The sequence below is a fragment of the Macaca nemestrina genome, chromosome 14 (assembly GCF_043159975.1).
Source record: "Macaca nemestrina isolate mMacNem1 chromosome 14, mMacNem.hap1, whole genome shotgun sequence".
Classification (NCBI taxonomy): domain Eukaryota; kingdom Metazoa; phylum Chordata; class Mammalia; order Primates; family Cercopithecidae; genus Macaca; species Macaca nemestrina.
The window spans coordinates 40,841,361-40,866,489 of NC_092138.1; the positions used below are offsets into that span (position 1 = coordinate 40,841,361).

Consider the following 25,129-nt stretch of genomic DNA (forward strand, 5'->3'; position numbering starts at 1 on the left):
TCTACCCATCGGGGAAATATCTTCTGAAAAGCAACAGAGCAACAGCAGTTTTGAATGAATAAGGTAAAAACTAATGACTTCATATGGTCAGGGTGAGTTTCCAAAATAGTTCACCTTCTCTACTGCACAGTTAATTTCAAAGCCATCTCAATTTAGAAATTTATGAGAAGAGTTTCTAAATCAGATTAGCAAAGTCTTGTCACAACTAAAATTGCTAAATGAGGAAAGTATTTGCAGTAGAGACTGTGCTTTTCTGCTGTGGTGACTAAAATTAGCTTCACTTCATAAAATAGCATACTAGAGATTATTACACGCATAATGTGTCCAAAAGCATTTAGATAACTAAAATAAGCTAAATATGGAAACTCTTTTATATTACCCCCCTTATATGAGCTTATGTTCTTATTTAAACAGACTAGCAACACAATAATCTTTATATGCAGGGCATACACATTTAAACAATTTAAATTATGTGTTCTTTTACATTTAACAAAAGCTGTTTATGTAAATGCCTAATTTTCTATATTTCTTAAGAACCAGAGTTCAGTTCTCACATTCTAGTAAGCCACTATAAGTTATTTAAACAAATGAATACATAACATACTATCATAATAAAACAGCTAATTAAGAAGAAAAATCTTAGCTTAAATTAATTTGAGGCACATTAAAATTTTTCATGTTCAGTCTGAAAGTGTTTTTTACCTTGGGTTCATACTCCACTTATAAATGCTGGGGCATATACAAACACACATATGCACACATTTACACACACATAAACTCCTAAAATAGGAAGCGAAAATCATAAGTTAAAGTGGCTAGACAGGAACATGTAAAGAGCAACATGATGAATTTAATAATTACGAAGAATGGAAGCCATTAAAAAGCTACCTATAGGGCAGTAACTGCATTAAATCACAGTTTTGGGGAATGTTTACCAATTTGGAATTTACTCAATCACTTCTTGCTAAGGTACATAGTAATTTCATTTCCCTTGATCTGTATAATCCTCCAAAATAGAAAATATAAAGAAGGAAACAATTAAAACCTAAATAATATAACCACATTAAAGGGCCAACAGATCTATATCCACTCTTCATGTTGTATTTAGGCTTACATAAGTCATAATGAGTCTTTCGGCCATTCAGTATGTGCTAGTCCCTACACCAAGCACTTTGAATATAGCAATTGTTAAAGAGAAAACTTTTGCTTTCTTGGACCATCCCATCTAACGGAAGTAAGAAGACAGTGAATAAGTAAACATGTAAATTAAAATGATATTTTTAGATATAATATGTGCTACAATTGGATATGGGCAATTAACAACAACTTCAAACCCGAATTATTTATTGAATATATAAATTATGTAAGTCTTTATATTCTTATAATGGTTCTTTGATTATATCCTGAATGATTCAGCTCTTCATGACAAATTCTTGTTATTGAAAAATTTTCAGTATAAGTTATTAACATGCTATTTTCAATTGTATTAAATGTAAAATAAATGTATATACCCCTTTACCTCACAATATTTTTTACTGTGAAAGGAAAATAAACTATGACAGATGGGTTAAACATTTCTCATTATTTTTTTTTCTAAAGGCACAGAAAGGATAGTTGGATAAAATGTAATATCTTTCAGATAGCGAGGGTCCCTCTCTATGGACTGACTTGCAATTTTTGTAAGTATTAATATGGCTATATATGAGTGTATGTGGAAGCCACTGAATCACCTTTTTGTTTATGTTGAATATTTAGGTTACTCTTAAGCCCTTCGTTTTAATGATTCACACCTTTGGTTATAGGGCTGGGAATGGGATTTGGTTTCACTGACCATTGGGTTTGAAGGCCCCTTTTTCCACTCTACTAGGCATTATAAATTATGCTTTTGGGAATCACTTAATTTACGTATTTAGTATGTGGTATTAATGAGGTGAAATCATGGGATTAACACTATTTTATTCAGTTATATTTGCTTAAGAAAAATAAAATAACTTGGCCATATTCTCTGGATTTCCTTATCCAGAGCATGTTCTCAGAATGCTGGTGTTCGCATGTTCTCAGAATGCTGGTGTTCGCATGTTTTCAGTCATAGGTGGGAATTGAACAATGAGATCGCTTGGACACAGGAAGGGGAACATCACACACCGGGGCCTATTGTGGGGAGGGGGGAGTGGGGAGGGATAGCATTAAGAGATATACTTAACATAAATGACGACTTCATGGGTGCAGCACACCAACATGGCACACGTATACATATGTAACAAACCTGCATGTTGTGTACATGTACCCTAGAACTTAAAGTATAAAAAAAAAGAATATGCAGGTGTTAACTAACCTCAAGGGAGGAATGCATAATGCAAATATATGATACTGGACAGACTACTGTAAGTGTATGTCCTTCTACCATTGGCTACAGTGTGAAATCCTACAAGAGTTATTTCATAGAGTTTCTGAAAAGAATACCTTTCATTTTGCCAATGCAGGGAGAATAAGGTTCCTTTTAAGCATTAAGGAGTTAATATTCTACCTAGGAATTTCCTCTTCCTTTTAGGTAGAAAAATTATGCTAGACCACCTAGAAAAATGTGACCCTAGAACACTTTCTCATATCAGTAGCAACCTACTGATACTGGTCTTCCATACTCAGAAAAAAACCAGTATTCCTACTGGCTACTGAAATATACCTGCAGACAATCAGCTTTTAATCTTTGTTCCTTTACATTTTTTATTTTCTTTTCCCCTCAACTACTGAGTACATAGTTATATATGTGAAAATGTTTGTAAGCATATATATACACATATATTTTTCTCTTTATATACATCTTTGATTTGTGGTCTCTATTATGGAAGCCTGCTTCTTGTAGTTTTTCAAACATTAAAATAGTTATTTTTCTTATTTCTCTTGGGTTTTTAAAAATTAATAGTCAAGTTAATTTAGGGAGCATTTATATGGAATATCTCAAAAGTATAAATTTTAAAATTAATTTTTGTTTCAAACTGACTTTACTTTTAGAAAGTTTTAGCAACACTGATCAAAAGGTACAGAGTTTCTCATATTACCCTTGCCCACACATATGTATAAGCTACACCATTGTCAACATCCCCAATCAGAGTGGTACATTTGCCATAATTTATAAACCTACATCGGCACATCATTACCACCCAAAGTCCATAGTTTACATTGAGGTTCACTCTTGGTGTTGTACATTCAATGGATTTAGACAAATATATAATAACATCTATCCACCATTATAGTGTCATACAGAATAGTTTCACTGCCCTAAAACTCATCTGTGCTCTTTTTACCATCTGCATAGTTTTTGCCTTTTCCAGATGTCATATAGCTGGAATCATACAGTATTTAGTCTTTTAAGATTGGCTTCTTTCATATAATAAAGTGCAGTTAAGTTTCCTCTATGCTTAATAGCTCATTTCTTTTTTGCCTGGAACAATATTCCAGTACCTGGTTGTATTACAGTTTACTTACCCATTCAGCTACTAAAGGACATCTTCGTTGCTTCCAAGGCTTGCCAATTATCAGTAAAACTGTTGAACACATCTGTGTTTTGATTTTTTCATGTACATAAGTCTTAAGTTCATTTGGGCAAATACCAAGGAGTGATATTATTGAATCATATGGTAAGAATATATTTTATTTTATACAAAACTACTAAATTACTAAATGTTACACACATAAAAAATGTCTATAACATTTTTCATTTCCACCAGCAATAAATGAGAGTTCCTGTTGCTCCCCATTCTCATCAGCATTTGATCTTTTCAGTGTTCTGGATTTGGGGCATTCTAATGGGTATGTAGTGATGTCTCATTGCTGTTTTAATTTACAGTTCCCTAAGGATATGTAAGATGAAGCAACTTTTCACATGCTTATTTGCCACCTGTATATATTCTTTTAAAAAATTGTCAAATAATTCCTGTATTTTTGAGATGTTTAAAATAGACATATAATTGTACATATTCATGGAGTACACATTGATGTTTCTATATATACATAATGTACAGTGATCAGATAGGGTAATTAGCATAGCCATCATCTCAAACGTTTATCATATCTTTGTGCTGGGAACATTGAATATCCTCCTAGTAGTTATGTTAAATCATATCTCTATTACTGTTAACTATAGTCATCTTACAGCGTGAACTAACACTTGAACTTATTCTTACTATCTAGCTGTAATTTTGTATTATTTAGCAAATCTCTCCCTGTCTATTCTTTCCTTCAATGAATCTTATAGCTTCTGTTCTACTTTCAATGAGATTGAGATTTTTGAGCTTACACATATGAGTGAGAATATGCAGTGCTTAACTTTTTGTTTCTGGCTTATTACACCTAGCATGTCTTCCTGTTCTTTCCAGGTTGCTGCAATGACAAGACTTGATTCTCTTTTATAGCTGAATAGCATCCCATTGTATATATATATACCACATTTTCTTTATCCATTCATCTGCTGTTCAGCACCTTGGCTGTTTCCACATCTTGGTATGGTAAATGGTGTTGCAATAAACATGGGGCCACTAGTCCTATTGCCTCACTGGTTCTCACCAGAACTAATCTTATTGCTCATTTATTTCTAGTATTTCTGGGTTTTATGGGGTTGTAGACAGTGATCCCCTGAGTGGCAATGGTGGCCAACGTGCATTAACTCCTGTTCCAAGTTTTTGATATGCAAGGGAAAGCTACTCCTAAAAGAAAAGGTGGCTTCCTAGGAAGTTGGGAGTGGTCACAGGATGGGACTCCTTCCCATTCATAACCACAGACAAAGATGACCCCAGTTGGGGCACAAATTGAGGCCCTATGGGGGTGTAATGTCTATTATTTCCTGCCAGATTGGGTCTATAGAGATACTTTTTCCTTGTCCCAATGGAGGTGGTTGAACAGCTCTTGTTTTCCAGAAGGGGGCAGTACTCCTACCTTCCCAGATCAGGCACCATGTAAGGTTTCCTCACTTACAAGTGGGATTTCATTTACCTAACTGTGGCCTTGGGAACTTGGCTACTAGAGTTTGATTAAAGCATTGTAAGGAAACTTCTACTTTTGTGTCATTAGCACAACAACGGATGAAAAACGGGGGAGAATACCTAGCAAGTAAGGGTCGGGATACTAAGGGATCACTATGGTTAATTGAGAGGTCCATAGAGTTGGCTGTGAGATTTTCCAGATGTGCCGGAAAATGAAACTCTATCCTGGGGATATTGATGACAAATCCAGCAACCATTAAGATGATTTCCTGCTGCTATAATTTTTGAAATATTTACTATAGAGTTTTGTTTCCATTCACACTGGATTAGGTTAATTGGGAAAGTAAACAGAATTAACAGAGGCAGCCTGGTGAGTTTGGGGTTCTCCTGCTCCACTGCTGCCTTTTGTAGCTTCCTTCTAACGTCAGGAGCAGATTGAATAATAAATGCATGCCCAGGAGAACTTGGCCTTACAGGGAGTCAGGGTCTGCATTAGTATGTTTCCCGAGGGCCTCATCCGGGTAGCCCTGAAATAGAGTGGGGTTTTCATCTCCCCAAATTACTTATCTAATCTTGCTATAATTAACTGGCTTAACCATGCACTTTTTTATACCTTCTATTAAATAAGTTAGCATGTGATCTGTGAGTTCGAGGTCCTGGGAACTTCTCTAGTAGTTCCACTGAGGGTCCAGCTCTGAAACTCCCCCTACACAATAAATGGCCTTGGTAACAAGCAGCACTCCAACTGCATATTCATGGGCAATATCTAGAATCTTTTCTTTCTCCTCTATGGTATAGCAAGTGAATAATAATATTTGCAAGTCATGCCAAGTTAAATCAAAGGACATGGTCAACTTAACAAATTCCTCTATAAACTTCCCTGGATTCTCTGAAAACTAGCTAAATTTATCCTCACATAAAGCTAAATTGTACATAAAAAAGTGAGATATACTCTGATTGTTCCCCTATCTCTGTCTGTTTCTCACAAAGGGCACAGATTTAATTTCAGGAGCTGATATGGTGCCGCATTCCTGGTGGTATTGGTTAGGCTTATTTCTGTAGGCTGCAGGGTATAGACTAGGCTTAGTTGGATAAGGGACGGGGGTGCCTGATGACCTTGGAATGAAATCCTGCACTAGAGAACTGGCAGCACTCTCCCTCAGAATTCAGGAACTGCAGAGGCTTCAAGCGGGGCATGAAACTCCTAGCAGGTGCAGCTAAAAGGGGGTCATCTAAGATAACTAGTGCTGCTTTTTGGTCCCTGAAAGTGACATGGGCTAGACACATTTTGCAGCATTCTCTTAGATTCACATCCTGGTAGAGGCTATAAAAGCTGCACATAAGAAACTTCTCCTCATTTTCCTTCCTTCTTTTTTACAGAATAAATCTAGTTGTTAAATAGTATTATAATGTAAAGAACCATGTTTAGGTCAAATCTCTTGGTTCCCCAATTTGTATTGAACCTAAATGGTATTGCAATAGAATATTATTTTTTTCTCTTTAAATTATCTAACTTGAATTTGCTCCCACTGCCTACATGACACCCCAGTGGCCAGTCCTCTGGGATACTGTCATGTTCACTTTCCAGAAAGGATTCTTATAGAAATTTTTTTTTTTTCAGTTTGCCCTAAGTCTAGTGAAAGCTTAGTTACTTTTACTTTCAAATTCCCACATACTGCAGAGAAGATGTAGGTAGAGGTAGTAAAGCTTTACAAAAGTGGATTATGAGATATGAGTGGTGGGCAGTAGAATGCTTTGGGTCTGAATTCCAAAGAGATTGAAGTAAACATTTTAGTTTGAACAAAGAGGGATTAAAAAAAAAAAAAGGTAATTGTAGAAAGGAGGAAGGGTAAGGGTAAATAGTGTTGCTGAAAGGGAGACCTTAGAGGCCCCAAGCCAACAGGTAATCCACCCAGTAAGAGAGACATCGAAGAAAATATTCAAGCATCCACTTGTCTGCAACTGTGGGTAGCTACCCATCAGGTCAGGGGGCCAGGAACCCCCATTCCCTTCACCCAACAGTCCAAGATGGGCTTGAGCAAAGCAGTTTATTGGACAGAAAGGAAGACAGCACACAGAGAGGGGTCCACAACTGGCTCTTACAGAAAACGATAATTTCCAACTTCAGGGCAGAAAAAAGAGACCAAGAGACCAAGATTTCCCCATGAGTGGGGCTATCACCCACAATCCTAGAGGGAATGTCAATGCTAAAAACCCCTGAGCATCTAGGGGGTGGCCAACTGTGACCTCCAAAGGCCAAGTTGGAAGCACAGAACAACATGACTATGGTGGTCCTGGGTCAACACAATGGGGGATCTGTCACAACCAAGTGTCATGATTTAAATAATTGCCCAAATACAGTTAGCAAGGAGCCAAAGCAAAAATCAAAAACAACTATAAATGAAACATTCATTTCAGAGTGGAAAATAAATGACTGGCAGAAAAAAACATAGGACAATACAGGGGAAAGGACTAAGAGAAAGGGTGACAAGAACATAGTTGGCCAGGCAAGTTTCTTTCATGGCACCAAAATGACAGGGGACTTTGAACTGACCACCTAGCCAGAGGACTTATTTCCTGGTTCACCCAATATTAAAAGGGGCCAGAGAGGATGCTCACCCATGTACAGGAGCCAAAATGGTCCCAACTGATCTCTAGCATGGGGTGAGCTGGGTGAAGTCACCCAGGTTACTCTGGCTTGGGTAGGACTTGGCTGCCACAGATGAAGTGTGTGCAGATTTGTGACCTGACATTTGGAGTGGTGGGTCCCACATGAGGCAGCAGCTCTGCAGTTGTTCACCCATCCACTCAGCTTCACTGCCTCCACCTGTCAAGAAAGATGATGGCTCTGAAAAGAATCTTTAACTACTGTTACAGCTCTGCGATGTTAGCAGCTCTTTAGTGTTACAGACTTAGTGTTGCAGCTCTACAGTTTTGATCACCAATGGCCTTGCTGCTTCACCACCTCTCACCATCTCGCTTCTTCACTGCCATCTCTTTCACAATCATTGCCTCTCTGCTTTTTGCCATCTAGCTGCCTCTCCAATCACTGACTTCTCTTGTCCCACATTGGGCACTAGATAATGCAGTGCAGGTTCTTGGCTTTGCTCAGGAAAAAATTTAAGAACAAGCTGGCAGTGGAAGAAAGGAGCTTCACTGAAGTGGCAATGTTACAGATCAGTGACGGCTTCTTGCAGAGCAGCACTAGCCCATAGGCAGTGCAACAACAGTAGTAACATATGGGCTGTTGACTATAGTATCTTGTTGGTTGTTGACTAAAAGTGAGTATTTATAATCACTTTTAATTACATGCAAATTAATGGGGGATTATTCAGAAATCTCTAGAAAACGGGTGGCAACTTCTGAGCGTTGCTATGGAAAGGGCCAGCAACTTTCTTGTGTTGCCATGGAATTTGTAAACTGTCATAGTGCTGGTGTAAGTGTCTTATGCTGAGTGTAGGGAGGGCAACTAGAGGTTGCTTTTGGAGCCACTTGCTAGTCCTGGATATTTTTTCATCTGGTTCTAGAAGCAAGCCCTATAGGTCTCTTACCTCAAAATGATACCTCATTGTGGTTTTGATTTGCATTTCTCTAATGATTTATGTTGTTATTTTTTAAATACATTTGATGATAAATTCTGTTTTTTGAGAGATATCTGTTCAAATCATTTGCACATCTTTTAATCACATTGTTTGTGTTTTTGCTGCTGAGATGTTTAAGCTCTTCGTATATTCTGTATATTAATCCCATAGGATGAGAAGTTTGCAAATAATTATTATTTTCATTCTGTAGGTTGCCTTTTCACTCTACTGATTGTTTTCTCTGCTGTGCAGAAGATTTCTGGTTTGATATAATCTCATTTGTTAATTTTTACTGTGGTTACCTGTGCTTTTAAGGTTTTTAAAACAAAACCTTTTTCCACACCAATATTCTGAAGTATTTCCCCTATGTTTTCTTTTAGTTGTTTTAAAGTCTGAGGTCTTACATTTAGGTCTTTGATAGAGCTTGAGCTGATTTTCGTATAGGGTGAAGGGTGGGGATCTAGTTTCATTCTTCTGCATATGGCTATCTAGTCTCTTGTATATATTCTTTGGTGAGGTGTCTGTTAAGTTCTTTGGCCCAGTTTTAAATCAGGCTTTTTTATTGTTTACTTTTAAGAGTTATTTATATATTTTATACATTTTACCTTTTTATTAAATAAGGTAATGCAGGTAAAAGGAGTTTGTAGTTTGCAGAATGCTATATGAATGTAAGAATAAAAAATAGAAAATTGAATTAACACCAAAGGTAATTAAGAGGCTATTACATTCTTCATAAAAGAGTTCTTAGCATTATAAGACATCATTTATTATAAGATTCTTATAAATGGTGATCACCTAGATAGTTCTGGGAAAATGATTATATTTTCCATGTTTAATTTATTCCTTTTGAAGAGATACATTATAACATAAAATTATGCAGAAACATTTTTAACTAATCAAACATGGCTAAGATATTTTTCTTCATATCATCTGAACAGAATTTTTGCTATATGTTTTAAAATGTTTTATAATAAAACTACTTTTATAATCTATTAACTTGAATTTTCTGATTAAGGAAACTGGTTAGTTCTAAAGATATTAGTACATATATTATAAATGATGGCCTTGTTTTTACACAATCTATTTAATTAGGTCACAGTTTCAGTGTCAAGAAGTTTGATCATTTCCCCCCCGATATTTTAATGATCCACCCTTACATAGTGAACCAGACTAAATTTTCAGTTGATCTAGTTCTGTCATAACTTTGCCAAAATCACCGACTCAGCCATTTTTCACTTCAGTGCTTTTGGTCACATATTCACAGTTTTAGAGTGCTTCAATTTTTCCAAACGTTAGGTTATAGAGAAGGCCTATTACTGTCTCTAGTCATAACCTAATTCTTCCTGTTCATGACAGGGTCTGTTACCTGTTTTAGACCTTGTCTTTTCATCTGTTCATGTAGGTGTTTCTTATTTGGGAGCTATTTCTGACACTTTTTTCCTTTAGGGTATAGTTTTTTAATGAAAGTGATGATTTTTCAAACTTGCCTAAGTGATGCTTGTCGTGTACATGCATAGTGCCATCCAGTTTGTGGTTTATGACATTTCTAGGGAAAAAATTGTGATTTGTACAATTCATAAGTTAGCATCTTTCCAGTGCTTTGTACTGGTGGTACAACATAAACTTTAGAGATGATAAAGACTATGGGGAAGGAAATTAATTTCTATTGAGGATCAAATAATATGCTAGGTGTTATGTAAAGCATTTACAAATATTATCACAGGTAAATTCTGAGCTAGAACCTTCAGACAGTAATATTTTGCTATTTAATAGGTGAGGAAACAAAGGCTGTAATTTTTCATGGCTGTATAGCTAATAAATGCTGGAGCTCATATTAACCCCAGGTTTATCGAACTCCCCTCTAACAAATTCTATTACTTTTCTTCATCATAGAAAAATCCAATCATTTTCTAACAGCTTTCCTTGTAATTAACCTACAAATACACTGGATGTATTTGAAGTGTACAATTTGATAATTTTTATAATAGGAATAAAACTATGAAATCACTAACAAAGTCAAGAAAATGAACATATCCATCTCCCCTAAAATTTCCTCATGTCTCTTCTTAGTTCTTCCCTCCATATCTCCTTCCAAACTTCAGATAACTTGTTTTCTATTACTATGTATCCATTTGTATTTTCAATAACTTTATGTAAATGAAATTTGAAAGTATGTGCTATTTTTATACAACTTATTTTATATAGCATAATTCTTTTAAGATTCATTTCATTCATATTGATGTAGATACCAACAATTCATTTCATTACAAAAATATACAACAGATCATTATAAATTCACCTGTTAATGAATATATCCGTTGTTTTCAGGTATTGTGTGTTACTAAGAGAACTGCTTAGTGAGAAGCAATTGCTATGAACATTCATGTAACAAGTGTTTGTAAGCATGTGTGCCTTCATTGGTCAGGTAAAAATACCTAGAAATAATGTTGCTAAATAATATGATAGATGTATGCTAATTTTTATAACTATAAAACATATTTCTGAAATGGTTGTATATTTGACATTTCTACTTGAAATGTTTGAGAGTTCCAGTCATTCCTCATCCTTGCCAACACTTCGTATGGTTCGTTTCTTTAATTTTATCCAGTCGAATGTGAGTAGTACTAATTTTTTGTAGCATTAATTTTTGTTTCCCTAATGATTAATGATTTGAAAATCTTTTTATATGCTTTTAAAAATTCCTATATCTTTTTGGTAAAGTGTCTATTCAAATCAATTTCCCATTTATTTATTGGATTGTTTTCTTACTGATTTTGAGGGTTGTCTATAAGTTTTGGATATAAGTCCAATACAAGATGTATGATCTGAAAATATTTTCTCCCTATCTATGGCTTCACTTGTCATTTTTTATCAGTGCTTTTGATGAGAAGAAATTTTTCATTTTGATTAAATCCAGTTTATTGTTTGATCTATTGTCTATCTTTACATTAATACCAAATTATAGTAACAAAATACCTCTGATTATAGTAATGAAATGTGAAATGCCATGTGAAATTAAGTGAATCTTGGTGAAGCATATTTAAGGAACTAATGTAAATTTATAATGGTCACAAATGAAGCAGATTTAATTCTTAGGTATTTTAAAGAGGTATCAGAGGCATAATTATTAAATAGTCCTAATTTCTACTCCAAATGGGAAAAAAATAAATGAATTCCCCAGTTTTTAATACTTTTATTTTAAGTCAAACACTTGGGTGCACATGTTCTTTATGTTGCATATGACCAGAGCCATGTGATTACAATTAAGAATAAAATAAGTCATATGGTTAAATCTCTTCATTTCACAATGAAAGTAGCCTCTTTAATATTACTTTAATGAAGATTATATTAAGAGTAAATTATTCCAGTGTAGTTGAGTAGCTATTATCATTCACTGCTTTTAGTAATTACCTATAGCATAAATGTTCTCTAATAAAGTATTTCACACACCAATGTCTGCCATATTATTTTAGGGCCATAGTAATCTAAAATAATTTTTTATGAGAAGCAGAATTTCAGAAGAGAAAATAAAACTAAAATCTTACTGGATCTTCCAGTGGTACATTTTTCACAAATTTAGATTTATTTTTTTCCTTCAACAACATATACAGAGACTATGAACGTTATTTTCTCTTTTCAAATATCTGCTCAATATTTTCTTGAGAGTGCCTGTATGTTTATTTTATATTTATTGCTTATAATTCACATACCAATTTTACTGCTATCCTTTCAAGGCTAAACAGGAAGCATGAACAACCATAGATAAGGTCTTGATTCAAACTAAAGGCCTAGATTAGCTACTATGAACGCAATTCCAAACCTTGCTCAAATGCCTGGAAACACACAGGTCAAGTTGTAGACATTTCTTCTGACTACTTTCTCATCTCCCCACTGAAGAAGAACTGCTTCATAGGAAAAATCGATTTTTTAATATTGACACTGCCACTTACCTTAATATTCGTCCCTGAAATTATAAGAACTTGTGAGTTTTTACATGAGGACTCCTATAACTCTGAAACTAAACCTGCTAATACACAGAAATAAGCTCTAGTTGCCAGCCTTCAATTTTGTTTACCATTTGACACAAATCTGGTGACTATAGCAACATCTTGGCAAGGACATACATATGGCAGAGCGCCTGTACTACTGATTATAATTTTCTGTTGATTGACTTTGAATTGGGAAGGCTGGTGACTCTAGGTCAAATTTAAGAGAAAAAAATGCTTAGGAGAAAAATTTTAGCATCATTTGAGCTAAGCAATGGAACAATTACAACCATAAGCATACCCATTTTTACCAACTTTATTATCTACATCTATAAATTCATAATAATTATGCTTATATAGTAGCTCATGTAATACATCCTTCATTATATGTGCTCACAAACATGTACTGTCAATAAAGTAAATGGGTAAGTATATCTTACACATATGCCACACATGACTTTTATATAAATCCAAGCATTCACATTTAAGATCATTTAGATTTTTTATATTGGTAAAAAAATAATGCTACCTCATGCAAATTATAGACTTCACAATTTGCTACAATACAAGCATTTTTTAAGATAACGTCCCCTAAAGGCACTGGCAATTTGGCATATAAATCTGAGACAACTAATATGTTCTTGTTAACACTGTACAGTATAAGAAACACATGTCTCATCTTTCTCTAACAAAAATTTTTGTTCATTTGTTATAGCTGGTGACAATAGTCATGAATGGATGCCAATAGGAATGAATGATAATTTAGTTGACTTTAAATAAGGCTTATTAAAGTACAGAAATATTTTAAAAGATGATTATTTAGATTCAATGAATTTGTAATTGAAAAAGATGCTACAATTTTTTGGAAGAAAGTGATAATTTGAAATAATCTGTTTCATCCATTTCATCTTGAATTACCAAATCAAGGGTATAATACAACTCAATACTAAAACTAATAAAGCCCACGTTACCTTTTTGTGTCCACCTGTAAATTAGGTTGCTTTTTCCAAGACATTCTAATTATAAAATCCATGTTTCAGTTATTCAAGTCAACTGTGAATAAATGGACCTGCTTTAAGTCTGACTTCACCACCTGTATTAATTTCATACCACGTGTCTTCTTTCTTTGGTTTCCACTATTGATTCTGGAAAAAGAGAATGGTATTTGATTAGAATGAAAGTGTATACTCCAGCCAATTTTGATATTTCATTTGCAAGTGACTTCCTGTAATGTCCTTCTCCGTTGATCTAATAATGAAAATGTGTCAGTATATTCTCATTACAACAGTAAGGTAAAGCAGCCCAAGCCTCCTGGGGCCAGAAGGACTACACTTTGTGAATTTAAAATGAGAAAACTATACTTCCAGTGCTTGGCAAGGAGTGTGTTGCAGGCCTCTATTTTCTCCCTTCAGCAATTGAGCCAACTAAGAATTTAAAAATGGGTGATACAAAAGGGTTCTAATATTGAGTGAGGGGTAGGGGTGGGGAAGAAAAAGGAGAATGAGACTGCAAGTAAATAGTGATTGTTGTGTTGACATTTTCTGCTCACATGGGTCTCATATGGATTTGAATTCACGTTGGAAAAAACAGCTTAAAACATTTCCCTCTAAGTTCACATAAAAATAAATTCAAGTTACGTTCACTTCTAAAAGGCTAAAAACAAATAAATATATCTAGATAATAACAAAATATAGCGTAATGGGTGACTGAATTTAATAATTAGATATATCTAACAGAAAATGCACATGCTAAGTTTATTTTAATTAAAAAATTCCAGCTGAATTTGTAATTCAGGCATATACCACATATTGATATGAGGTAGCTAATATCCTTAAGATTAGAGGAACATTTTAACTCTTTCAAGAAAACATAAAATCAATATAATATTTTGTTTCAGCTCTGCCTTAAAAGGAAGACTTGAAAAATATGTGTAATACATATAATTAACATAGTTGTACACCTATATTAAGTAATATGTACATATTATTCCTTAGATACATATATTTACAGTTCAGTAATTTTAGTGGGTTGAACGCTGTCCCTCCAAAAGGTATATCTGAGCCCTAATCCCTACTACCTGTGGCAATACTCTTACTTGGATCTTGGGATGAGGTCATCCTTGATTTAGGGTGGACTCTAAATCCAATGACTGATGTCTTTATGAAAGAAAGAAGAGGGATATCTGAAATGCAAGAGGAAAACCATGTGAAGACAGAGGTATGTATTGGAGTGATATGTCTACAAGACAAGGAACTCAAAATATTGCCACAGCCCCTAGAAGCTAGGAATAAGTCATCAAACAGATTCTCCCCCAAAGCCTCCCTAAGGAACCAGTCCTGCTGACACCTTGATTTCAGATTTCTGGCTTATAGAATGGTGGGAAAATAAATTTCTGTTGTGTAAGTCACCAGGTTTGTGGTAACTTGTTAGACCAGCTCTAAGAAATATAATAGAGTGATCTAGCAATAAAGGCAAGCATACCTGGTCACAATTTTAATTGGCCACTTACCATCTCAAAGATCAAGGACAATTGTACATAGCGGTAAAATAATCCAACAAGAACCATCTCTCAAAATATGAAATTTCGACTGCAGAAATGACCACAGAGAATCTTTGCTGAGAAAACTCAGAGTTTGCATTTTAGACATTTCAAAAAAAAAAAAAAAAAGCAGACATCAAGTTAGGTGGGGACAAAGACAATTCTATAGGCATTCAATGTTCAGAAGGCAAGTTGGTAATTTAATGGATGGTGTTATAAATCTGCCTTTGATCCTTTAGGAGGAAAGAATAGAGAAATTGCTTCTAAAATGAACTCATATCTTCAAAGGAGAAATTCTTAGTGCTTTCAAATAATTTGGAATTCACCCTTTGACCGGATTTTAACTTTTTATTCACCTGTCTTTCTGAAACTTGAGCCTAACACTCCTTACTTAAAAATAAATTCCTGGATTCGGCCCAAAATTCTCATTCAGTAGGGCTAGGGAGATGTGAGTATACTGTATTATTATTAATTATTTGAGTAATTGTGACAAAGGAGGTAGTGGGTGACATTTTGAAGTACACTGCTTAGAAAATGTGTTGTATCCTTAAGCCATCATAAAATATACTATGACATTTACTAAAAATACAGTTCCTCCAATTCTTACTCCTGACCCATTGAATTAGAATCTGCAGTTTGTAAGACCTGCTGTGATTATTATGACTAGGCAATTCACAAGACAGTGGCTTAGAACCAAAAATCTAACCTTGATTGATTTTGATACATACATTGACATCAACATAAGAAAGCAGGGACTTGAAGAAGAATATAAACCCATTATCTACCATTATATATCACCGTATATATAAGTTTTGGAAAACACAGCAACTTGACCTGGTAGAAAAATTCAAGTTTTTTTCAAAAGTACCTTTGAGGTCAATGTTCATCCTAGTGTCTTTCTCAGCATCTGCAGATTCCCTCAGCCTGCTGCTTGAACAGTTGCTAATGAATGAAGATCACCCCAGCCTTCCCCCCTGCTGTTGCTCATTTGCCCATTAGCATCTGCTTAAGCAGCAGGCTGGGGGAAGCTCTGGTGCCCAATCAATGTAGCTGATGAGAGCTGGGGTAGGGAGGCCTCTGCTGCCAACAGAGCCAGAGCATAAATCAACTCCAATCTTGGCAAAGGTTATTAATCTTTGAAAGGGTGACTTACATATCACAGTGCTGGGATGGAGAAAGCTAGGCTTGACATTTATGGGAAACAAGATAAAGCTGAAACATTATTTGTATGCTAACTTGGGCAAATCCACTGAATGTCCTAAGTCACAGGTTCCTTAACCTGGAAAGTGATTTACAATAAGGTTCAAACCTTATCTGGTGCTAAATACATGCCCAGAGATACAAAACACCCCAAGAAAGAAAACCACCCTAAGACTTTTCTGGAGTAAATTATCCTATTTTTATTTAAAACACAAGATCACCTTAATCTCAAATTTCTCAGAAAAAGACTAATTCTACTCTCTCAAACTAAATATTTGTTATTTCCAAATTTACAATTTGGAAATTTGAAGACTTAGAGAGGTTAGATATAGATAATAAAAGAAGTTGGCTGGAAACTGAAAAGTAAAGATCCATTCCATCCTGAGCATGGGTACTAGCTTTATCTCCCCATAGAATAGCCTTCTTTAAGTATTCTGAACATAGGCAGAATGCCTGTGAAAACGGATGGATGTAGAATTGTAGGGAGAAGAGAAAGGCTGGCACAGATTAGGGTGAGGCTAGGGGGGTATATTGCCATCAAAACAGACAGGGTTTAAGTTACACAGAACATATGGAATATTAAACAATGATACAGCATCTGAAAGTACTTTGCACATTGAGAAATGCTAAATGTAAACAGGTTAGTCTGTGAATTAGATGTTATTTTTCTCTGGTGTGAGGGATTTTTTTTTTTTTTTTTTTTTTTGAGACAGAGTCTGGCTCTGTCACCCCGGCTGGGGTGCAGTGGCGCAATCTCGGCTCACTGCAAGCTCCGCCTCCTGGAATCACACCGTTCTCCTGCCTCAGCCTCCCAAGTAGCTGGGACTACAGGCGCCTGTCACCACACCAGGCTAATTTTTTGTATTTTTAGTAGAGATGGGGTTTCACTGTGTTAGCCAGGATGGTCTTGATCTCCTGACCTCGTGATCCACCCTCCCCGGCCTCCCAAAGTGCTGGGATTACAAGTGTGAGTCACCGCGCCAGGTCGAGATTTTTAAGTGACATAAAAAGTAGTATTCAAACAGACCCACTGAGGACTGTTAAGTACTTTGCAAATACAAGGCACTTCATAGAAGAATTGCTGCATTTTCTACAGCTATAATGGACCAAGTACAGTGCTTGGAAATCCCCTTTGAGTATATTAGAAAAATATTAAACAAGATTCCTCTCTCAACAAGATTTTTGGCTATTAAGCAAATGCGATCCATATATGAAAATAAAATCACTACATAATCATATAGCAATATTATTCTATGATATATTGAAATAATAATATAAAAAGTGACAAAATTAGTGATACAAGTAGTTTGAATGCAATCACTTTTGACATCTCAGTAGTCTCTTTCTAAATTGGTATGTAATGATTTACTTAATTTCTCCCTCTAATATATCATCCTTTGCTTCAAAAACTTTGCTTTCAGATGCAAAATCTTATAAATGAGCATTAATCTGAATGATATTTAATGGAACAATGCCAAAGGTATTATTAATAGTAAAGTAATAATATTAATAATGTGCCTTGTAATAATATATGGTGGATGACAGTTTATCTCATCATCAGCCTAATAAAATGCAAACTCTCCCAAAGCAACCAGAATTTTAAGAATTGTAACATCTGGACATCAGTGTCTGCATTTGTCCAATTGTTCAGCAGAAAATCGGCACAAACTGTCACTAACATTTTCAATTACTTTTGGGAATAACTTTCATGAATAGCAATTTCAATTAAAAAACAAAGTATGTGAGTACTCTGAGTATTATTCTTTTTTTTTTTTTTTTTTTTTTTTTTTTGAGACGGAGTCTCGCTCTGTCACCCAGGCTGGAGTGCAGTGGCCAGATCTCAGCTCACTGCAAGCTCCGCCTCCTGGGTTCACGCCATTCTCCTGCCTCAGCCTCCCGAGTAGCTGGGACTACAGGCGCCCGCCACCTCGCCCGGCTAGGTTTTTGTATTTTTTAGTAGAGACGGGGTTTCACCGTGTTAGCCAGGATGGTCTCGATCTCCTGACCTTGTGATCCGCCCATCTCGGCCTCCCAAAGTGCTGGGATTACAGGCTTGAGCCACCGCGCCCGGCCAAGTATTATTCTTTAGAATATTTCATTGCTTTTCTTTTTGCATTGAGTATAATCTAACCAATCTGTTATTGAGAGTAAAATCATCTACAAACAATTTCAGAAATATGTTATAGTATCCATAAATATCAAAAGACACATCTCAACAAAATAAAAAATAAAATAATGCTTCAGATGTTCTTAAGAGTATGAATAAATGCATTTAAAAGTGTCTTAGAAAGCCACAACAACCATTAAATATAGTCAACTCAAGAGAAGGGTCCTAGGTTTGAACAAGGTCAAAGCTGAATTTCTAATTGCTATTGTCTTTTAGTTTTATGTATGTATGTATGTATGTATTTAGAGACAGGGTCTCACTATGTTACCTAGGCTGGAGTGCAGTGGCTATTTACTGGCATGATTGTAGCACACTACAGCTTCAAACTGCTGGCGCCAAGCAAACCTCCTGCCTCAGCTTCCTGAGGAGCTGGAACTACAGGCATGTGCCACTGTGCCCAGCTCTCCTGATCTTTTGAACAACAGCATTTTCTCTATGTATTCGTTGTGTAATGAGGTGAATATAATTAAATGTGTGGAGCATTGAAAGATAATGTCCGTTAACCAAACTAAATTGTCCAATGACCAAATAAGAATCTTATAATATTCACCAGTATCAAAATAATATTTCTGCCTCCAGGCTGGATCTGGATGTCCTAAAGCCAAATATCTAAAGCTGGTATTTTAACTACCTAATCTGATTCTGAGGCATGCCAACATGGAGAACCCAAGATCTATATAACCCATGGATAGGACAGACAGGCCAAGGCTGCTAAAGACCACTGATGAATCCAGGAACATGTGAGCCACTCCCTGTCCCATGAGTTCTCTCAGGATCAACCCAGATGGTTCCTTTTCTTGGGCCACCAATTTGCAGAATTAGCTATTCTTGATCTGAGGGACTTAACAGAAAGTCTTTTAACTGGTCTTTATATTGGGGAGCTGGCCAGGGTGGGAGTAAGAGATGACCATTACTCATAGTGGGTAAAGTTTGAAAAAGTGAGGCTCTGGTTAGTCCAGACCTGAGAGTTATATAGAGAGGTCTGAATCTGGGACACACTTGCTTGGAACTGAGAAGCCTCAGGCTTCCCCATGAAGGTGAAGGTTATGAAAACTTCATCTTTTTGTTTGTTTTAGCCAGGATGGTACCAAGTGAGGAGCTGTCTACACGAGGATTAACCTCTTAGTCCAAAAGGGAATTTAGTCTTAAAAACTTCATCTAAGAGGAAGTGTTTCCTCTTGGTCCAGCCCTTTACCACTAATCAGTGAGTTTATAACCTCTGGAATAGTCCTGGCTTCATTCATTCACTTGATTGACTCTAGAGTCAATGACTCCTTTTCTAGGTCACATCTGGCATTGGTTATCCCAGGACTTCCAGGAGATCTGCTTTAAAACCCTATGAATCCCTGATAGTTACTAATGCATTTTGCTATGCCTTATGTCCCTACAGCTGAAGAGCTTCTACCTCCAGCTCTCACCTTACACAATGTACACATATAGATTGTCACATGGTATAACTTATACAATTTTTATTTGTCAATCATGTGTTCCAAAAATAAAAAAACAAAAACTCAGTTACATATATTTTCTCCTATTATGTGTTATACATCTGAAAATCTTTTGCATATCAATGTGAAGTACAAGTACATATGAAACAGATAGATTAAAGATAAATGTAGGAAAAATAGTATCATTTAATGCAAACATATTCAAAAAGCAATATTTCAGGAGTATATTTCTACGCTGGACTAAATTGTGTTTTCCCCAAACTCATAAGTCTAATGCCCAATGTCTCTGTATTTGGTGTTAGGTGTATAAGATATTAATTAAGATTATAAACATGGGTCCCTAATCCAATATATCTGGTGTCCTTGTAAAAAACAGAGACTCCAGGAGTACACCTAGCGGTCACAGAGAAGAAATCATGTGAGAACACAGCGAGAAGGCGGCTGTCTGTAAGCAGGAAGAATGACCTCACCAGAAACTAGTTCTACCAAAAACCTTGATCTTGGACGTCCAACTTCCAGAACTGTGAGAAAATTAATGTCTGCTCTTGAAGCCACCCAACATGTGGTATTCTGTTCTGACTATCCTAGAAGACTAATACAATTACTTATCGACATAGCCTGTCTTTCAGTAATTAAGTGCAAGATAAATGAGATATAATCATGTGAAAAACCTTATATGTAAAAGTTAATCAGACATTGATTATATGTGTATATTTTAATCACACTCGCAGAATTCAAACTTTAATGTTATCTGAATTTTAAATTGAGAAGAAATTTTAATGATGATTAAAGGACAAAAGATATTGAGAAAATGTGAGTAACTTGAATGTATTACTAGGAAAAATGTTCATTTTTCTCACTGTCCCTTCCTACAGTATATCTTCCTATTGTTATCTTTATTGGTCTCTGAAATGGAAAATATTTTCTCTTTGTGAACCCACTTTCTATTATGAATACATAGATTTTATTTTCACTTAAATGCCACCGAAACAACAAAGGATTCAACATTAGATGAATTTGAAATAGGTTTTTCAAATTTAAAATAGAAGAATAACACACAGAAAAGCAAAAGCAAGTAGTCTACACTAAGAATTTAGTTAGTAATATTATAGAACTCACAAAAATACACCTAGCATAATAGTAAAAGTGCTATAATTAATACTTTGGGAAAGCAGCCAAAGCTAAATACATAGAAACAGATACACACACAAATCAAAGTTATAATACTCAGTATGGTGTTGTCCTGTTGAAATCTGTTAATTTGCTTCCTTCATAAATCATAATTACATATCTATAGCTACTCACATCACACTTCCAAAAGCATATTAGAATGCTTTTAGTAGTAATTTAACCCATATTTTAAAAATCAAGCCAGAATACTTAAAAACATTTTATATGCATTAGAAAACGTCATTTAATAATTTGAGTCAATGCTGAAAAGCAATACACCAATATACCTACATACCTATTTCTTGTACAATATACAAATTGCTAGTAAGTCGTCCGAATTTAAATACTGATAATTTATTCAGTAGAAATTCTCAGTTAGTCTTAGACATCTTTTCTGTTTAGATATAGGTCAAAAGTAGTCTTAGAAGCTTATCTGGGGGAGGATTTGTTTCAAAGTGATCCAGTTGATCAGTGGTATGGAATTGTGTTTATTATTCTGTTCAGGCTACTAGTTCTCAGTAGTTTTAGAATTAAGATCATACAGGTGAACTATAGAAGAACTGGTGATTGAGACACAGATGGTGGTGTCAGAAGGCTAAATAAATGTAGGAACACGGCTTTTCCAAGGAACAAGACTCAAAAGCCCCTTAAATTTTAAGATAGTAGAGAACAGGAAAATATAGGGCATTTTAGAGTTGTTTTAATTTTGCACTTGGACTGTTTTAATTATTTTGGAGGATGATTGTAAAGATTGGAGTTCCACTTTGGACCACTCTTTGAATAGGGCAATAATCTATGATTAAATTAGATGAACTGTTTTTTACTAAGATTTCTCTTGAATTTCAGAAAATAATTATTTGCATTTTAAAGCATATTTCAAAGAATCTGACTTTTACTAGGGGAATTGAAGGTTATAGAAAACAATGCCAGACTCGTAAAATTATAGCTAAAACTAAATAAGATCAATATAAAATAATTTTTTGACACAAGGCAGATGATCAGGTTATTGTAGCTCTGCATCATAAGAAATACAGTACTGTGGGCCTCTTTGGTAGTCAATGCACTGACAACATCAGAATAGGTGGGTTACTACAATACCTTCAAATAAAAGTATTAAGACCTTCAAATAAATAATGCATAATAAATACATACATACATAATGAATAAAAATCAAAGGAATATAGTAGGTGCTTAAGACAAATATGTTGAACAGAACAGACTTCAGTGAGGGAAAGGTAAGGTAGACATAACTGCAGTGTTATTTATTTGACATTATATAAAGTCACTTAATGTAAAATGTTTTATAAAATACAATGAAATGAGTATCTTTCTTAATGGCTTAAGAGGGCAATAGACTGTAAATATGTAAAATTAGGATCCTTAATAGCATAAGTTAAGTACTTTAGATGGTTACAAATTAAAGATTTTAAAAAGTCACTCTTGCTCTTGTGGCAACTCACTCTATAAAGTGCAACTGAGTGCCATGCAATAGGGAAGAGATTAGCAAACATATTTTGTTTACAACATAAGTCCCAAATTGCTTTTTCAATATATGTTCACACTTGTTTTATGCTGATTCTATCACTCCATCTATTTATAATTAGGATTTAAATATCTCAATATTTTTGCCTCCAGGAACCTACAGTAAATATGCTTCCTGGGGCCTCCTATCACCATAGTGGACTATCCTTTTTCTAGACCACATGTCTCCTCACCCTCTATTCCATAAGCAGTGCTTCTATGGCCTGTATACCAACCCTGCAAAGAAGAAAAGGGAAATAAATTCTTAAGTTTTATCTACCACAAGGTTTTGAATACATTTTCTAATTTCAGTTAGAAATGACATTTATAAAGAGGGAGGGATTTTTCACTATGGAAAACAAGACACTTCTCAGTTTAAAAATGAGTTGAAAAAAAATCTCAAAAAGTGAGTTTGTTTGATACAAATTTAAGAGAATAAGAGGGCGAGAAGAGAGATCTTTGCCTCCACCTTAGCGTTACAGGTAGTAGATATGGGAGTAATCTATTCAATCATCAAACTGACCAAATGAGAGATGCAATAAAAGTTATCATGTCTACTGTTTTTTTTACCTTACTATGCTTGTGAATATACATATTAATATATATAATATAGTTAACAATGTTTCATTATTTTATCTAGAAAAATAAAGGATAAAGACTTTTTCAGTTTCTGTAATTGTCTCAATATTATCTAAAAATGACAATAATATTTTCCAATTAAAGTAATCATCAAATGAATGGTAAACAAACTGGACTATGTATCCTGCTTGAAATCAAGCTATTGAAATACCAAGGTAGCTCTGTCAAGTGTAGATGGCTCTACTATGAACTCAAAATGAGCTAATGATAGATAAGGAAGACAGGTGTATTTGCTGGGTCTGCTACTGTCATGAAGGATTCTTGGATAAGGTACTCTGAGTTATTATCTGTCTTTTTGAGAAAAGACAAATGGATTGTGTATCATGTCAGGAACTTGTCATTTGCATAGGTGTAAAGTATGACAATTACTAATTTAAAATGTCTCAGAGCTTGAGACAGATATAATCTTTCCATAAACTTTCCACATATAATTTGTAAGGAAGACATGAGTCACATTCTTCATGTGTCTGATATTTTCTTAGATGGGATAAACTCCAAGGTTTACATGATGCAGAGAGACATATCTTGAATGTGATATTTTGAGGTTTAAGTAGTGATACATTTCTTGATTTTTTAAAGATTGCAATGTGAAAATAGAATCTAACAATGTGTACCCAAGGGCATTTTATAATCTAGAGCTAGCATGTATTTCAACTTTATCTTATTTCTTGATATCTAGTGTATTCTGTATTTTAGTCCTGAGTCTAAATTAATTTTATCTAAAATTATTGAATTTACTTCAACAGCTTTATTGGTCTACTTTTAGCCAAGGTAAAAAGATTTGATATTTTAAAAATCTATCTATTCTATACTTGGGCTTTTTCCCGATATAATTTTATAATCATAAAATCAGAATGATTATGACGATTTTAGTCCAACTAGTTCACCTAGTTTAGCTGCCCAATTAGAATCTTTTTTGCAACATCCCTGAGAGATGGCCACTTATTCTCTGCTTAAATGCTGCCCATAGAAGGCAATCTATCTCTTTTGACAGTGCTAATACCTAAAAATTCCCATTTGTATTCTTGTCCTATAATTGACAAGTACTCTTTCTAGTACTGCACACTGGATCACAGCAAAACAATCTTGTTTTTCTTCTGCATAATAGTTCTTCAAACATATTCTTCACTCATTCCTTCATTTCCAAACATAAAATGAGTACATTCTAGGTACCATAGGCAGAATTAGTTGAAAAAAACGTGTTTTCTACATTCAGGAATTTACATTCTGGAGGAAGTATGTATGTATGACAATGTTTTAAGTGTCCAATTTATGTGAGTTACCCAATGAGAACAAAGTGATCTATCATTATGTTGCAATTTTTCTCTCTCATCTTTAGGTAGTATACAAATTCCTGATCTTGAATGTCTACTGCTAAAAGTTTTTGAGCATTCACCCTAATAAATGTTACTTCTTTCTATCTATTATATATTATGAAAGCACAGTAATTTATAACTATAATATGAATTATAAGTTATGCACAAATAGATATTATAAAATAATAAATATAATATATATAGAAAATCTGATATTATCTTTCCAAATCCCAAAGCATCATCTGGCAGAAGCAGAAAATGACATTTCCTAACTTCTCATGCAAGACTGAAATATTTTCATTTGGTTATTTTTTACATATTTGCATGGCAGAAGAGAAGTGGAGGGCATACTTCTGTCATTTTCGGCTGGGAAGTATCATTGTGGTCACGTCTGGTTTGCTGTAGTGGCTTCCTAATCATGACTATTAGCTGATTATGCTAATTTATGAACTGGTTAGTTGAACACAGGAACATAGTTTTTTTTGTGACTCAGTCCTGCAGTATTTCCTGAATGTCTAACGTAAAGTCAGTTTCTTCATTCCTGCCATTGATTTTGTAAGCCATTTAGTACTCAATAGGATAA

At 34.8% G+C, this 25,129-nt stretch overlaps 1 long non-coding RNA gene across 4 annotated transcripts in view; it reads right to left on the bottom strand.

The window, feature by feature from the left end:
- Positions 1 to 25,129, bottom strand: part of LOC105489114 (uncharacterized) — a 193,240-nt gene that overhangs the window by 27,233 nt on the left and 140,878 nt on the right. For all 4 annotated transcript variants that reach the window (XR_011612561.1, XR_011612562.1, XR_011612559.1 and 1 more), the window contains 2 exons: positions 14,642 to 14,728; positions 13,518 to 13,691 (listed from right to left, as the gene is read on the bottom strand). This is a non-coding gene — a long non-coding RNA (uncharacterized lncRNA). The remainder of the gene's footprint in view (positions 1 to 13,517; positions 13,692 to 14,641; positions 14,729 to 25,129) is intronic.